Source organism: Brienomyrus brachyistius, unplaced genomic scaffold (genome assembly GCF_023856365.1).
Source record: "Brienomyrus brachyistius isolate T26 unplaced genomic scaffold, BBRACH_0.4 scaffold27, whole genome shotgun sequence".
Classification (NCBI taxonomy): domain Eukaryota; kingdom Metazoa; phylum Chordata; class Actinopteri; order Osteoglossiformes; family Mormyridae; genus Brienomyrus; species Brienomyrus brachyistius.
This window is the reverse complement of record NW_026042306.1, coordinates 3906909-3924741: the sequence shown is the minus strand read 5'-3', so window position 1 is coordinate 3924741 and position 17833 is coordinate 3906909. Positions and strand designations below refer to the sequence as shown.

At 40.6% G+C, this 17833-nt stretch overlaps 2 long non-coding RNA genes across 2 annotated transcripts; both read right to left on the bottom strand.

Annotated features, from left to right (window-relative positions):
• Positions 1-886: 886 nt before the first annotated feature.
• LOC125720936 (uncharacterized) lies at positions 887-1417 on the bottom strand. Its single transcript, XR_007385619.1, has 2 exons — positions 1257-1417; positions 887-1055 (listed from the first exon to the last, which is right to left on the bottom strand). It is a non-coding gene; the product is annotated as an uncharacterized LOC125720936 (long non-coding RNA).
• A 1032-nt stretch (positions 1418-2449) lies between these two features.
• Positions 2450-4204, bottom strand: LOC125720938 (uncharacterized). The gene is made up of 3 exons (XR_007385621.1): positions 3707-4204; positions 2961-3168; positions 2450-2709 (listed from the first exon to the last, which is right to left on the bottom strand). It is a non-coding gene; the product is annotated as an uncharacterized LOC125720938 (long non-coding RNA).
• Positions 4205-17833: the final 13629 nt, after the last annotated feature.

Genomic DNA, 17833 nt, shown 5'->3' with positions numbered 1-17833 from the left:
TTGAAGGGGAACATATGTTAATGACAGGACTAGGAAAACGTACTTGAACGCGGACTGAAATACACTGAACTAACAACAGCAACTAGAAATAGGTGGTGAATACGGAGACTCCACATGAGGTTAACGAGGGGGCGTGGTCGACGAGAGGGCAGGACAAAATATGTGTCCGCCGCCTTCTGTCCATCTAGTATTTTTGCATGTGTATGTGCGTTTGTATATATACTGTACATGTGTCCGCCTTCTTCTCTCCATGTAGTATATACAATGAGGGAAATAATTATTTTTATAGTTTGTAACTGTTACATAATGACTTTTTCTTGCTTGTTTTGTTAATAATCTATCTTTTGCTGGTTCAATAAACATACCAGTGAAATTACAGACTTCTCATTTCCTTATTAATGGGTCAACTTAAGAATTCAGCAGAGGTCACTGTATGTATGTGTATGTGCGTTTTGTGTATATATGTGTCCGCCTACTTCTGTCCATGTAGTATATATGTATATGTATATGTAAATGTATATGTATGTGTGTGTATGCGTGTATATATATAATATTTTATCCTGCATGTCATGTTTAATTCTGCTGTGCATTTCAGAATTGCATTTTTCCCAGCTGTGCATGAAAAATAAAATGTGTACAATGACATTATTCCTAAAGTCCTAAATCACATTGTAATATGCAAAATATGTATGGAAAGCATGAAAACAAGTATTTTCATTGGTTATCAATGTTTCTATGGAGAGTAAAGAGCTGAAAGTGCAACTTTGGTGCCATCTCGAGCTCAAAAGCAATTATTCAGGGTTAGGCATGGGTCAGCCCGTAATAGAGACAAATGATCTTAAGTGTAATAGTTAATGTGAAAACACCATAAAACATTTAAAAGGGATTTTAGAAAATGAATACAGGGTCCAATTTATTAAGAGTACACAATAAAAAATGACAAAGTACCGAGTGTATAAACAGCAGCTAAGATGTTAAGCCTTCTTCTTTGATTTATATGATTAAAGCATCACTTTCCAGTCTGAAATTCACTTCTTTTGAAGAAAGTCCACGTCCTAAAAAAAGACAAATGGAGAATATCAATATCCATATTGAAAATGTGCAGAGACATGTGTCACTGTATAACCTGTATATTTTAGAAATACAAATACCTAGGGTACCGTCATCAACATATGCTACCTATTTCACCTGTCGAAGCTGTTCACTGGACTGTGATGAGCTACCTGGCTTCTCACCACTCTCACCAGCCCGATCACCTGCGTGGATGTGGAGCTGTGGTCCGCTGTGGCTGTATTGGCTGTTCTCAGTGCTGGTTGCTCTCTCTCATGGTGCCAGTGCTTGCAGTTTTCTTCGTTGTAGTCGCTGCCATGGTGCTCCTTATCGCTCAGGCTGGAGTGGCTTCCGCATGGGGAGTTCATGTCGTATCGCTTCGTTTTGTTGAATCCCTCGAGGCTGCTGCTGGAGTTCCTCTCAGATGTATCCTGGTCTCTAAAAGGGTAAGGACACATTAACGATATAGTAAACTGTATAGTGTTTGCTATTCTTCAGAATAAACAGATGCTCAAAAACAAAGAATTAAGCTATAATCCCACCAAAGTGAATCATGACAGATGAAGGAATGAACTGAAAAATCTCTTAATGCTTCAAGCTAGCTCTGTGTCACAGAAAACTTACCAGTGGTCACGTTACATGTCCTTGACATTCTTCTTTGTCTTGGATGCTTTGTGTCTCTTGGCGAGACGCTCCTCGGAGTGCTGGTCTCACTCAGGTAGTTTCATGTGGATGTTTTTGCTGTGGTCAGGGTGCGAGTGTCTGGCTCCATCATGGTCGCCATCCTGAGTACAGTGCACCCGTCCGTGTCTCTCCTCTGAACGGGGCCTCAGATCCCCCTTAATTATAAAGTACGCGTAGCAACCAGATATAGAGCACAACTGAGTATGGTGAACTGATAATACTTGAATCAGAACATCTACAGAATAGTAACAGTTAAGAAGTACCAGTGTGTCTTGAGGTGTGATTATATTTGAAAGGAAAAAAGAGTCTCACCAGCAATTGTGATAATTATATTTCAGAATATATATAATGGCACTTAATATTGTCTAGTATCACCATAGTCTACCTGTCAGAGTCGCTGGGTGAGCGGGTGAGCGCACGGGCATGCAAGCGAGCAGGAAGCAGGCAAGGAACCGCAAGTCGGGGAAAAACTGGGGATTTATTAAGGTGCAGGCAGGGCATGATGGAACAGCACTAAGACTCACTAACACCAATGACGGACAAGAAACCAGGGCAAGACATGGACTGAAATAAACAAGACTGGGCAAAAATAATCAGACACAGTTGGGCTAGATCGGGGAAGCACACATGGATAATCAGGGGGCATGGCGCACACGAGGATCATACGAGCCGGGAATGACACTACCATTTTGATGTTTCTGACAGTGACTGAAGTGTCAGTCATCAAATACCACTGGACACTCCTGGCCTGGAACAAACCAGCATATTTGTTTCAACCATATGCTGAGTTCGTACTAAAGCATCTCAAGGCAATGGAATGAAAGGAGCCCACAAGACGAACCTTGATGTAGCAGTAGTAATGTCCAGTGTGACAGCTGAATCCCAAGTGAACCAGCACGGTATACAGATGGTTAGATCTTGGGTTCTCCGTGGGACCAAAACATAAATGGACGCATGTCCAGGTATTCAGGGTACCTTACATTATGAGAAAAACAGCAGAGTCATTGTAATTGCAACAAATATATCATGCTATCCATTGGAAACCTGGGACTTGGAAGCACAAGTAATCATAAGGTACAAAGTAATTTGATTTCCCAACCTAAATATCCCACTTGCAGATCTGTGTCAGCTAAGAAACCCCTGCTTGAGTTACTCAGTTATGATGCTCAGACCAGAGGCAGCGTGTTTCAAAACATATTTACGAAGAAGGCTGAGAATAGCTCTACCTTAGATGCTAGGTAACCCATTTAAAGCCTTGACTTGGGTCTCAAGTTCTTTACTGGCTGCGGAAGATCCAACACTCTGCTGGTCCCGCAGTCTTTTAATCTCCTCCTCAAGTGCCTCTGAAGCAGTCTCCACTGGGCTGAGGTTAGGTTCTTCTTGGGAGAGAACCTCTAATTCAGACTGTCTTGCAGCTATGAGTTTGTAGTTTTTCTGTTGGGTAAAAATGATCAAATCAATTATGTATGAAAGAATACACACAAGAGTTATGAAAGTGAAACCAAAAATGTATCAAAATTAATCATCAAGTTTAATATGGTTCCATGGCGAGAATCTGTTTAAATTCATAGCTGTTGTACTATAGTTCCTTTTTTAAGTTGCCAGGAACTTTTCTTGTACAACCCAGCAGCGCTAACACATACAGACACATAAACACCTATGAGCAATTTACCAATTCACCTAACATGCAACCTTTGGCCTGTGGGAGGAAGGCAGAGAACCCAGAGAGAATAGCAAACTCCACACAGAAAGGCCCCAGCTAACCAGAGGGTTTGAACTCAGAACCCTCTTGCTGTGAGGCGACAGTGCTAGCCACTACACCACTACACCAATTGTGTGAGGCTAGTCTCAACACAATTGCAGCAAATATTTTTTTTCTATTGTTTGTGTTAGTCTGGCTCACAACCAAACTACAAAACTTACAGAAATGTAAAAATATCAAAACAGCCGTCATGAAAAGAACCCTTATTACCTTTTTTGCAACTACAGTTTCTTCCTGGGTGTCAGGGAAGAGTTTGTTGGGTAACCTCTTTCTCTTCTTGCTTTTTGGTTGGTCCTCTTGCAAGACTTTCTGCTCAGTAGTCTTAAGTGTAGACTCCTTTTCTGTTAGTAAAAAATAGTAGCAAGACAGAATTTAATTCCTAGAAATTATGTTTACGTTGCATCAAATACTTTTGGTTAGTTTCAGCCATGCCCACTGAAATCCATTGTTTTCATTTAATTCCGTGTAAATACATTAGAACACTATGGATAGCCCATGGGATGGAAGAAGTTGGGATGGGCATGGATGAAACAGGTGGTGCATCCCATCATTTTCACTGTTAACGTTCAAATTCACATTCAGCATGGCCAGAGCATGCAAAAAAAGTTGTTTTCCTTCGGAGGGAGGGGTGCACTCTGACGCTATTTGACCCGTGGCCTATTTATTTTTCCGTCCAATTTGTCTTTTGTTTTTACAGTTTTTGTATTTTTTTCCCCTATTTTTTTTTTATAGTTTACTCTGTTCGTTACACTTGTTAAATTTTGCCATATGTATACTGTAGCTGCCAAACTGATTTTTATTGTATAATGTTTCCTGACAATGTTGATATGTGACAGTTAGGAATTCTTATTAACCCAAATCTTACCTGAGATTCTTCAATTTAGGTGTATAATTAATGTTTCACTGCTAATTAAAAATTCATATGAAGCGAGACTCATATGACTAATGGCCGTTAGCTAGCTTGCTAAAAATTTGAATGAAGTGGGACTCTCATCATTAGCAAAAGCTAAAAGTTCAAATGAAGTGTCACTCGCGTAACTATCGGCTGTTAACGTTCAACAGCATGACTTTAGGCCTAGTCCCCCTTCGTCACTGTCCCGAAGCTAATAGCCTACAGCAAACGTTACTTGGCCAATGATGCAAAAACCATCCATCCATCCATTTTCCAAACCGCTTATCCTACTGGGTCGCGGGGGGTCCAGAGCCTATCCTGGTAGCAATGGGCACGAGGCAGGGAACAACCCAGGATGGGGGGCCAGCCCATCGCAGGGCACACTCACACACCATTCACACACACATTCACACCTACGGGCAATTTAGCAAGTCCAATTAACCTCCGCATGCTTTTGAACTCCGGGGGGAAACCGGAGTACCCGGAGGAAACCCCACGACAACATGGGGAGAACAATCAAACTCCGCACACATGTAACCCAGGCGGAGATTTGAACCCGGGTCCCAGAGGTGTGAGGCAACAGTGCTAATCACTGCACCACCATGCCACCCAAATGACTTTCATATGAACACATTTTTGTGGTTTCAGATTTAATGAGCTTCCTTGTCTCTTCTAGCAGGTGCCACAATGTAAACCACCATGTAGAGAGCAGTGCCAAGGAAATATCTATGTCATTGTAAATAAGAAACTGGTCTTAATGTTTTACCCGGTAAATTACATAAAAAAATATATATATGTACTTCTACTTCTTTTGTTTAAATACTAACCTGAATAATAAAACGTATATAACTGACATACTTGTCCTTTTTTAATTACAAATACTATATTGGGAAATAAAAAATAACCTCCTCCTTTTGCATGCAGATTGAAATATTGTTATTTACGTCTAAAATGGAGTAATGGAAGCCCCTAATCTTGAGGTTTTAAGTAACTACTTCCATTAATATTACCTTCAGCAGACCAATTAGAACCAACTTCTATATTGGATTTATCTGTGTGTATGGAGCCACCATTTTCAGAGTTACTGTGTATTATGTCTGCTGTACAGCCCTGATGTGGTAGCTGCTGAAATCATTCACTGGAGTTACCATTTGTTTTGTGTCTGGTAAAATTGTTGCTTTTTAGAATACAGTCAAAATATTTCATATCTGAGTGTGATATTTGGACGGTATCAAAAATTATATACTGTATCGCCTACTACTATTAAATATGTCGGTTATATAAGACCAAATCCATCGATTTACTAAAATTAAGTATTAGTTCGGAAATTATCTGTTGCTAAAACTAAAACCTAGTCTTCAAGTACAAATGTCTAATCATTGTGATTTAAGTGGGTATTACACGGTTATACTCAGAAATACCATATGGACAAAAGTTTTGGGACACACTTCTGAATCACCGAATAGAGGTGTTTCATTCAAACCCATCACCAAAATCAAGCACCTAGCCATGCAGTCAGGTTTACAAACATTTGTGAATGAATGGGTCATTCTGAAGAACTCAATGAATTCAAGTGTGGTACTGTCATAGGGTGACACCGTGGCAATTAAAAAGTTTGTGAGATTTCTTCCCTGAAAGATATGATTCAGATCATGTATAGTAATAATGCGGGGCTTGCAGCATGCTGAGAAAATTCAAAATCCCAACAAGAAAACTGTGTGCCAGGATCTTCATGGAATGGGCTTCCATGGCTGAACAGCTGCATGCAAAGCTCACATCACGGGGTGGTGTAAAGTATGTTACCACTGGACGGCAACAGTGGAAACATGTTCTGGGGAGGGACCACTCACACTTTTCTGTCTGGAAGTCTGACAGAAGAGTCTGTGTTTGGTGCATGCCAGAAGAACATTACCTGCCTGACTACATTGTTTTAACTGTCATGGATGCTGGAGGAGAGGTGATGGTATGGGTTAGGGTTATGCCCCTTAGCTCCAGTAAAAAGAATTCTGCCAGCAAACCCAGACATTTTCAATAATTCTATGCTTCCAACTTTGTGGGAACAGTTGATGGAATGTCTTTTTCTATTCCAGAATAACTGTGCACAAAGCAAGGTCCATAAAGACATGGTTGAGTGAGTCTGGTGTGGAAGAACTCGACTGGTCAACAGAGCCCTGAACTCCACTCCATCTAACACCTTTGGGATGAGCTACAATGCAGACTGAGAGCCAGGCCTTCATGTCCAACATCAGTGCCTGACCTCACTAATGCTCTTCTGGGTGGAGAAAAAAATCCCACAGAAACACTCCAAACTCTTGTGGAAAGCCTTCACAGAAGAGTGGCAGCAGTTATGGCTGCAAAGTGGGGACCAACTCTATATCGATGCTGATCATAGAACGACATGTCATAAAAATTCCTGTAGGTGTAAAGGCCAGGTTTCCCAGTACTTTTGTCCATATAATACAGCATGAAGGTTCGGTTGAGGCTAGGCTGATGTGCTGTAGTGTCGGCTAAGTTAGCAGTGGCTTTCCAGAATCATGCTGAGCATGGCTTCCGCACGGCAACCAAGGTGTTGGCAAAAGGTTGTAGGACCGATTCATTTACGCTACCATTGACCCAATTACGCTAGGGGCCGATAAAGGTATATCATAAGGCAACATGTAAAAGTACATGACCCATGTTTTGCCATTTTTAATGACTCCGTACTTGAGGAATCTACAGGTCATGTTTGTTTCAATAACATGTTTATGCACATGCTGCTATTATGATTTATAGCTTATTATTTGTGATAAGTTAAATGAGCTGGCTGCAAATTCGACTTTTTCAAATATAATGCATAAAATATATTCTCAAATTTTAACAACATTTAGATGTTTTATCAACACATTTATAATATTTACATATATAATATTTATTATTGCAAGTACAGAACCAGACTTGAAGGAAAAGAAAGGAAACCATTCTGGGGACGGTGTGAAATCAATCAATTTAAAAATAAAGATTACAACATTTAAAATGAGACTTCAGGGAAAATGAGAGTCAGGGAAACTAGAACAGAAAGGCACGGATCCAGAGATGCAAGCCCAAATACGCTTTATTTGCGCTGTAAGGCAAGCTAAGGCACCAGAAGGGAAAGGCGAAAGGCAAGGTCGAGGGACAGGCAGGTAGGTCGTAATCCGGGGAAGCAATCCGACACGGAGGCACGGGACAGGACCACACAGGGGTACAGGGACGGGACGTGCCGGGCTCGGTGGCGAAAACGGGTCAGGTGCGGGAACGGGTCTGGAACGGGAAGGAAAACAGGTAAGGCAAATACACGGGGCAAACAGATCAGGTTAGGAGTTCGGGTAAGACGATAGACAAGAAAGTGCTCGGCAAGGCTATAAATCATTAGCGCAATACTTCGCGTTTGGCTGTTGCGACTTGGCTCTTTTTATCCACCCTCTCGTTAAGCATAATACTCTACAGCTTGGCATTTATATTTATATATATGGCATTAATCAACAGATGAGGGGTGATTTAAATATACTGGAGGGAGCCTGGCAGGGGCCTACTTGTATCTGATGAGCCGGCCAGCCTGTATCAGCTGTGCCCATTTATCAATGATATGTAAAGAGCACAGTTCACCCTAAAACTGAAGGATTTTTTTAAAGGATTTACTGATATCTAACCATCTAGTTCATTGCACTGGGAGATGCCTGATTTTGGAGCTGAACGGCCCCCTTTTCTCAGTTTTAGGGTGAATTGTCCTTTTTAATATATTACAGGAGCCTTTGAATGAACAGTGAGCCGGTTTGAAGCCCTGGTGGCAGCCTACTTGTATTTGATGAGCTGGCCACCCTGGATTAGTTTCACAGGCTTAAACCTCCTTTACAAAGTCTCTCTGGAGTCCTGAGTGACCCAGTGGACGCTCACACAGATGGAAGGTGAGCCCTCTGCATCTTACCGAAGGTCATTTGGCCACTGATGATCTCAGGGCTCTTCTTCATATTACTCATCGCTGCTTTGGGCAGACCTCAGTTAATCAGGTCCCCATAAGTGCTGAAATCAAACAATAAAACACAGAGCTGATCTAACATGCAGCAGGGTGAAGGTACAGTCGAACCTCGTTACTACGTACCCCGGATACAACATTTTCACCTTTTCAACGTACAGGTTTCTAATTCCCATTTTTAGCCTAGGTATTATTCCAATAGCAGCCATTGTTTACAGCGTACACCCTTACAGCGTAAACTTCGATACAACATCCAAATTTCTAGAGAAAATATGAAAACTAACCATCGTTCCAACGTACAGCGCTCTCCCCGCCCACCACAACTTGTGTCGCTACATCTACCTGTATCTACCTGATCTTTGCCCGACAATGCACATTTGTCTATTGCGTTGCTTGGCGTTAAATGAGTTGCCTTGACCGATCATTACTGGGCTGCGTAGTAATGGCTTAAGTGTTGTGTGCGTATTCTTCGTTTATTAAACCTTGTGAAATACGGGTCATCTCGGTAATTGTGAATTCAGAATAATAATGGAAGTAAAGGATTTTATGATTTAATTTGACCAATATTTCATTTGGATGCGAATGTTTATTTTAAAAATCCATTTTGACCAGCCGTTGTGTATTTTCGTTGCCGTTTATCGCAGGCCGGCACTAAGTAATCGTGAGTAATTTAATGAAAATTCCAAGGATCCAAATGAGCTTTGTCGAATTATTTAACAAGTAATAATGTGTTCGTTTGTTTTGTAGTCAATTTAAGGGTCTGTTCTATTAAAGTTTTATCATTTACATGGATATTTCGTGAGTTCTTTCATCCATCTTCCACTAAGTGGTTACAACGTTCTATGCTTATAACGTACATGTTTTTGATATCCCGTCTTGTACGTAGTAACGAGGTTCGACTGTACCATTAAAGAAATTCCAGAGGATTCTGACAACACATCAGTGTGAGATTATTAAACAGTAGTCATAAAATTATATTTATATTAACAAAAAAATCAGTTTGTGACTTTGTTGGAATGTTTTCACAACAGGCATATTTAGATCACGGAAATAGATCATGCCCCTGCATGCCCCCACCTAGAATATTGTGTGCAGGTTTGGTCACCATACCTTAAGAAGGACATTGCTGCCTTGGAAAAGGTGCAACGTAGGGGTACCAGAATGATTCCTCGTCTTAGAGGAATGTCTTACGAGAGGTTAACTGAGCAGAATCCGTTTAGCCTCGAGTAAAGGAGACTAAGAAGGACATGATCCAGGTATATAAGATTCTAACAGGTCTGGATGCTGTTCAATATTTCAATATTAGTTTAAATATTAGAAATTGTGGCCATAAGTGGAAATTAGTGAGAGAACATTTTAAAACAAATTTGAGGAAGCACTTTTTTACACATCATGTTTTTAGAGTCTTGCTACTAGTTTAGTAAGTAGTAAGCTAAATCCCTGGGTTCCTTTAAATCAGAGCTAGATAAGATTTTAACAACTCTGAGCTATTAGTTAAGTTCTCCCCATATGAGCTTGATGGGCTGATTGGTCTCCTCTCGTTTGTAAATTTCTTTAAAGTTCTTATGTAGGTAACTGTAACTGACCCATATGATAAAATGATTTTGTCTAATACAGGACTACATTAGGTAAATGTTATCCCCTCACACTTTGTATGGGCAGTGAATTGCCCCTACTCACGTGTGGTTTCATAATAAGAAAAATGAAAGAAATGAATACACAGATATATAAATTTATATATATATATATATTTATTTGGAAGGAGGGGAGATTTTTCTCCTGCATTGTGAAATGGAAGAAAAAAAACATTCATGAAGAACACAAACCTATAAAAGATACTTGTGTGACACTATTAAGGAAGGATCTGACTGGCAGAAAAGCTGGCTGAGTGATTGCCTGGTTGCCGGCTGCAAATGCTATGTCGAGCAGTAATATGGCATTAATCAACAGATGAGGGGTGGAGATTTAAATATTCTAGAGGGAGCCTGGTGGAGACCTACTTGTGTCGGATGAGCCGGCCACCCTGAATTATCTGCGCCGTCGCATTGGTGACATGGCATCCGAAGAGGACTCGATAGGAGAACTTCATAAAAACGAGTGAGTTACAGGTAAGAGCTGGGGAGACAGAGATCATGCAGGGGTCAGAGGCCAGAAAGAAGAAGAGCAACCAGCTTAAAACCTTTAAAAAGTCCCTCTGGAGTCCCGAGTGACCCAGTGGACACTTATATAGATGGAAGGTGAGCCCTCTGCCTCTTACCTAAGGTCATTCGACGACTGATTATTTCAGGGCTCTTCCTCATGCCCGTCACAGCGACTATGGGCAGACCCCAATTAATTACAGGTCCCCAGAAGTGCTGAAATCAAACAATAAAACACAGAGCTGATCTAACATGCAGCAGGGTGAAGGTACCATTAACGAAATTCCAGAGGATTCTTACAATATATTAGTGTGAGATTATTAAACAGTAGTCATAAAATTACATGTATATTTGTTGCGTTTTCAGCTCTGTTTTCCATACCAAAAGAAAATATCACACAGAGGATCAATTGGGAAAAAAATATATAAACGATGGTTTTCTTTAATTCTTTGTTTTCTCCTCCTTGCCACCACACACAGTATCAACGTTGATGTAGGACACAATTGTCTTATCCCGCCAACTCAAACAGGAACGTCAATTAACTCAGGATCGTACTGCAGGTAATAGACTTGCACACTAACATCGTGATCACAAAACCAAATATATATATATATAAGTGCATGTCATTTTTAGTACCCTACGTCGTACAGTTCAACAGAAAATAATACAAACAGACAATGTAAAAACATTGTGACTGATGAGGACATATAACTTAACACCCCCACTTGTTCTCATCATCTCAAAACCAAGTTAACAATGGAGGTATATTTCAGCTACCAAAAAGAAAACTTTTAAATTTAACCATTTTAATCTTTGCAACTGGTTTTGTTAATATGTCTGCAACCATGTCTTCTGATGGGCAGTAAACAATGTCTATCTTGCCTTCATTTAGTGCATTCCGAATAAAATGAAATCTCACATCAATGTGTTTGGACCTTTGCCTGTTCACTGGGTTATTACTCAGTGCAATGGCCCCCTGATTGTCTCCATGGATTTTGGTGTAATTGTAAACTTTATCATCCATGCCATTGAGCAGTTGAGTCAGATACATGCTTTCCTGTGTAGTGGTTGCCAAGCCGATGTATTCCGCCTCACAAGTAGACAATGCCACTGTGGGCTGCTTCTTTGACTTCCAAGAAATAACAGGGCCTTGTTTGGTCAGGCTAAAACAGTATCCTGTAGTGCTACGTCTGTCTTCCAGAGAAGATGCCCAATCAGAATCACTGAACGCTATTAGGTTCAAGTCTTCATCAGTTTTCTTGAAGCACAACTCGTAATCAATAGTGCCCCTTAGGTATCTCAGGACATGCTTAGCAGCCACCAGGTGCTCTGCCTTTGGTTTCGCCAATGTTTGTGACAATTTGCTAACAATCCAGCTAATGTCCGGTCTGGTACAAGTCATGGCATAAATCAAACTACCTACAATCTCACGGTATTCTTTATGATCAACAACTGAATTGATTGCACCATCAAGCTTTAGTTCACAAGGAGTAGATCTCGGTTTACAGTTTGACATTCCAAACTTTTCAAGTATTCTAAGAATGTACTTTCTCTGGTTCATTTTAATTTCCTCCCCTTTTTGTTCGAATTGAATACCCAAAAAATATGATATTTTTCCCAGATCCTTCATGTTAAATTGGGACTTCATGGTGATTTTGAATTTGTTGAGTAAATGGTTATTGCTAGCTGCTATGATTAAATCGTCAACCCAGATGATCACAACAATGGTCTCACTGCCTAATTGTTTTCTATAGACACAGTGGTCAGATGCATTTCTCACAAAATTGTTTTGTTCTAAGTAATCATGTAATAGTTTGTACCAATTTCTTCCGGATTGTTTAAGGCCATATAAGGATTTCTTTAATTTATACACTAATTTTTCCCCTGTCTCTGACATCTCTTCAAAACCTTCTGGTTGTTCTACAAAAATTTCGGTGTCAATTGGAGCATGTAAGTATGCTGTTTTGACATCCATTTGATGAACAATTAAGTTGTTTTGTACTGCTATTTGCATCAGCGCTCGTACTGAAGTAAGGTTTGCTGTCGGGGCAAACGTCTCATGGTAGTCTATACCTTCTCTCTGACTGTAACCCTTAGCAACGTATCTAGCTTTAAAGATCTTTTCTCCTCCAACATTTTCTTTAATGGCATAGACCCATCTACCCCCAACTACATTTCTACCCTCTGGTAAAGAAGTCAGCTCAAATGTATCATTTTCCTTAAGCGAGTCGAGTTCTTCCCTCATCGCGCACTCCCATTTGGGTGCTTCGGGTGACATCAAGGCTTCTTTATAGGTTTGAGGAATTCCGTATACTGCCCTGTAACAACAATCAACATTTGCATGTGTCACGTCCTTATCTTCAAAATCTGGCATGTAATCATCTAAGTATTTTGGGGCTCTTTTCTCCCTTCTTGGGTAGCGCTTATTTGAAACATCATTAGATTTCGGATCTACACTGTTTTTGTTATCATCTAGGGTTGTGTTTCCTGTAGTCTCATCATGCTGTGACAGATCTGCATTATGAAAGTTCACAATCTCCTCATTTTTGTCTAGGACCTGGTTCTCTGTGCTATCCTCACTTTGTGCCTCATCAACACTACTGTCACTTCCAGCCTTCCTGATTTCATATCCCTGGGTTTCTGAATCATACTCATCTGTTTGTGTATGTTGTTCAACACTGTTCTTTCTAATGAATTTTACAAGTCTGTGCTTTGATACTTTACCTCTATGTGGGTTATAGATCAAGTAAGCTGGGCTGTTCCTACTGTACCCTACAAAAATTCCCTTTTCACCTCTGGGGTCCAGTTTCTTGTGTTCATGATTGTATGTATAACAATCTGATCCAAAAATCCACATTTTGGAAAGATTTGGCTTTCTTCCGGTTAACATGAAATATGGAGTATTTTTAGTTCTGTTATTGTAACACCTATTACGAATGTGTGCTGCACTTTGAACTGCATAAGGCCACAATACCTTTGGTAATCCCTTCTCTAATAATAGACACCTTCCCATTTCAAAAAGGGTCCTCCACTGTCTCTCAGCTGTACCATTTTGATGGGGAGAGTAAGGGGATGATGTCTCATGCCTTATGCCTTTATCCCTTAAAAGTGACTGAAAAGTATTGCTCATGTATTCTGTGCCGTTATCTGACCTCATGCACTTGACTCTACCATATGGTGCACTGTCTGCCAAGAACTTCTCTGTTGCTAATGTTGTGTCACTCTTATTTTTAAGAAAATATACAGATACTGCCCCCGAAAAGTCATCTGTGAATAAAATGGCATACTTAAATCCATCTTGAGCAACTGGCTCAATGGGACCTGCTAAGTCAGTATGTACCAACTCCAGTGGTGCCCTAGCTTTTGCATCAGGTTTCCTATTGATGTGATTAGTGAATTTTCCCTCCGTGCATACACTACAACCTACCTTGTTGTTACCTGTAATCTCCATGCCCTGTACCACACTGGGTAATTTTAACACATCATCAATATTACAGTGCCCCAGAATCTCATGCCAAGTTTTAACATCACAAGTTAAATTTACTCTGTCATTGGAAATCATGTCATGAACTGAATCATCGACACATTGTTCATTGTCATTTACCGTTTTCAGATAGTACAGCCTTTCATGTTCCTCTATTTGGAAAGTGGTTCCATCTTTAAGTATAAGTTCATTTTGTCCTTCCTGAAAGATCATTCTGGCTCCATCGGTTGAGATGGCTTTTACAGAGATTATGTTTTGTGGATATGTTGGTATGAATAAGGCCTTCCACAGCATGATCTTGGTGATTTTTCCTTCTGAGTCCTGAAGAAATACCTCTGCGTCACCACGTTTCAACGCCACACTGTTTGTCCTGGTTCCATCTGCTAGCTCCATGTAGTGTGATTTTGGGTTAAAGGTCTCATCGAATCTTGTGAATTTACTTTTCTCTGTTATGATATGGGATGTTGCTCCACAATCTACCATCAGTCCATTTCCTTTGATACTATTTGTGGGAAAGTGTTGACTAACCTTAAATACAAATGTTTGTTTGTCCTTGTGGTCCTCTTGTCTCTCCGCAGTTTGTTTCGCGTTGTCTTTGTACTTGGTTTTTCTTCGGCATGTCTCGTCGTTGTGCGTTGAGCTTTTATGGTAGCTGCACCATTTACTGGTTCCTTTTTGGCGGCACTCTCTCGCAATATGACCGCGATTCCCACATCCGTAGCAGGTTATAGATGATACGTCCACTTTCATTACATTATCTGATTTAGTTTTTATGCCGAACTTTTCTGTCTCTTCGTAGCTTCTTAGTTTACTTTTGAATTGAGTAAGTGTTAATTCCTCGCTGCTCTGCGTCGTATGAATAGCGAAGGGTTTGTACGATTCCGGGAGGCCCTTCAGAATCATGGCTATTATAAGCCCGTCGCTAATTATTTCCTTCGCGTTTCGCAGGGATATTACCGCCTTTTCAGCTCGGATGATATAGTCTGTTACAGATTCTTCTGGCTCTTTTTGTAATGAGGTTAGTTCTGTATACAGGGCAATAATTCGGGGTTTACCCTGACTAGCGTAATGACTTCGTAGTATTTGTAAAGCTTTTCTGCCATCATCTACCGCCTCTCTCATCACTAGCGATAGGCTTCTATCGTCTAGTAGTTGGATTAACTCTGCGTAACATTCGGCGTTCTTTTCTGCATCTGGATCAGCGGTGGACAGGATCGTGTCCTTTAAGCCCATTATTCTCAGGTGACCGAGAAATTTTACTTCCCAAAGTTCGTAATTATTTTCATCCCCATCGAAAACTAACCTGTGCCATCTTCCTCCGGTGTCACGCCTGGGCCCATAACCTGTTGCGTTTTCAGCTCTGTTTTCCATACCAAAAGAAAATATCACACAGAGGATCAATTGGGAAAAAAATATATAAACGATGGTTTTCTTTAATTCTTTGTTTTCTCCTCCTTGCCACCACACACAGTATCAACGTTGATGTAGGACACAATTGTCTTATCCCGCCAACTCAAACAGGAACGTCAATTAACTCAGGATCGTACTGCAGGTAATAGACTTGCACACTAACATCGTGATCACAAAACCAAATATATATATATATAAGTGCATGTCATTTTTAGTACCCTACGTCGTACAGTTCAACAGAAAATAATACAAACAGACAATGTAAAAACATTGTGACTGATGAGGACATATAACTTAACAATATTAACAAAAAATCAGTTTGTGACTTTCTTGCCGTGCTTTTGTTGTAAGGATTTTCCCAACAGGCACATTTAGATCACGGAAAGACAAAGAAAACAAACAAAAAAAATTATAAGTGCAATTCTGTGATCACCAGCAGCACTTCTGCAATGATGGACCCAAACGTAAGAAGTGACTTTATGCTTACATCTACAACAAAGCGAAGAGTTTAAGCTCTATATGCACTGAAGGCAATCGACAAGGAAAGTTTACATATAGGATTTTTAAATAAACTGCAAGCGCCTCTGGATGCACATACCTCCTCAGATACTTCTGAAACTCCCTGTTCCTCAGTTGGTTTACAGCTCTTTGAAAAAAATTGCTTGCCATTTAAAATTTGACGTGCCGACAGACCTGTTATCTCCGCCAAAAAGAACACCCTCACTCCAGCAACTGACGCATTGCCGCCGCGATTTCGCGGGCTAAGTGGATTTCTCCACTGTAATTGGTCCATCCAAGATGAAAAAAAAAACTGCCTTAACGGTGGGAATGTACAAACTGCACAGCATGCTGGTAAAGGTAGTATGGCGGAAAAACAGTGCAGTATAGAATTCCACATTTTACAGTTAAATATTTAAAATATTTATTTTCTTTAAATTGGGTGTATTTCACTAAAAAAAAACAGTTTACTCCAATAAACAGTTATGTTTACTCCCAAAAAGTGGGTGCAAATTGTTGCCTTATTTTATTCAAGGCTCTCAAGTTTCATCAAAACCTTTAAGATAGATTACATTATGAGAGAAACGCGTGTCTCACTGTTAATGCGAGGACTCCTGCCTACCGCATTCATCTTGCTCTTACGCTTCCACCTTTTCCGCACTCCATCTGTGTGCGCATTCATGTAATAACGTATTACATATTATTATTTGCAGCGGGATCACACGTAACTTACTTATTATTCCATCCATCCATTTTCCAAACCGCTTATCCTTCTACCTCGCGGGGGGCACGAGGCGGGGAACAACCCAGGATGGGGGCCAGCCCATCGCAGGGCACAGTCACACATCAGTCTTATTTATTATTCCATCCATCCATCCATTTTCCAAACCGCTTATCCTATTGGGTCGCGGGGGGTCCGGAGCCTATCCCGGAAGCAATGGGCACGAGGCAGGGAACAACCCAGGATGGGGGGCCAGCCCACACACACTCACACACCAGTCTTATTTATTATTCGCAGCGTCTTATTCGGATTTTCCGGTCCATCTTAAATGTTGCGCAGCCGAATGCAATGATGCGATTGCGCATGTAGGGGGAGCATTTTAATACCTTAAACCAGGGGTGCCCAAACATTTTCCCTTAGTGGGCCAAAATGAAAATCTATCGGAGGACCGCGGGCCAAATGTAATATTTTACACAAAATACAAACACTAATAGTAAAGTAGTTTTATTTATCAAACAGTTATCTAACCTTCCGTTCTGTGTAAATACCATTAAACAAAATATGACAAATAAGTCATATATAGGCATTTAGAACACGTCTAAACTTTTGTAATCACATATAGTGCAAAATGTCAAAGAGTGCATGTCCAACAGCAACACAACAACAACAGTAGGAACAATATAATTGCACCACTAGTGAGAAACATGAAGCTGTTCTTTGGCGTTTATCAGCCTATCAATATTAGGTTGCAGCTGACTCACTGAGAGGGTGAGGATGTCCTGTAGGTGTGGGTCAGTCAGAGTGCTTCTGAGCCTGGACTTGTTAAGGTTCATTACACTAAAAGTCTGTTCACAGATGTAAGTGCTGCCAAACAAAGCTAACATGACCTGTGCATGTTTCCTAATGTCTGGGTACCTTTCAGATGAGACATGTGTGTAGAAGTCTTTCAGGTGTAGTGACATGAATTTATTCTTTAGCTCAGAATCACACTGAAACTCAATTAGCTGCATCTGAATGTGATCAGGCACTGAGTCCACACTTATGGTGAAGGGTTGAGAAAACAGCTCCATGTCACCTCTACTTTCCCTAAAGTCCTCAAAGCGCAACGCAAAGTCCTGGTCCAAGTGTCTGAGAAGTGCTGCATATTCAGGCAGTCTCTGCTTCACCAGGTTGACCTCTCTCAGACTAGGGAAGTGTGCAAGG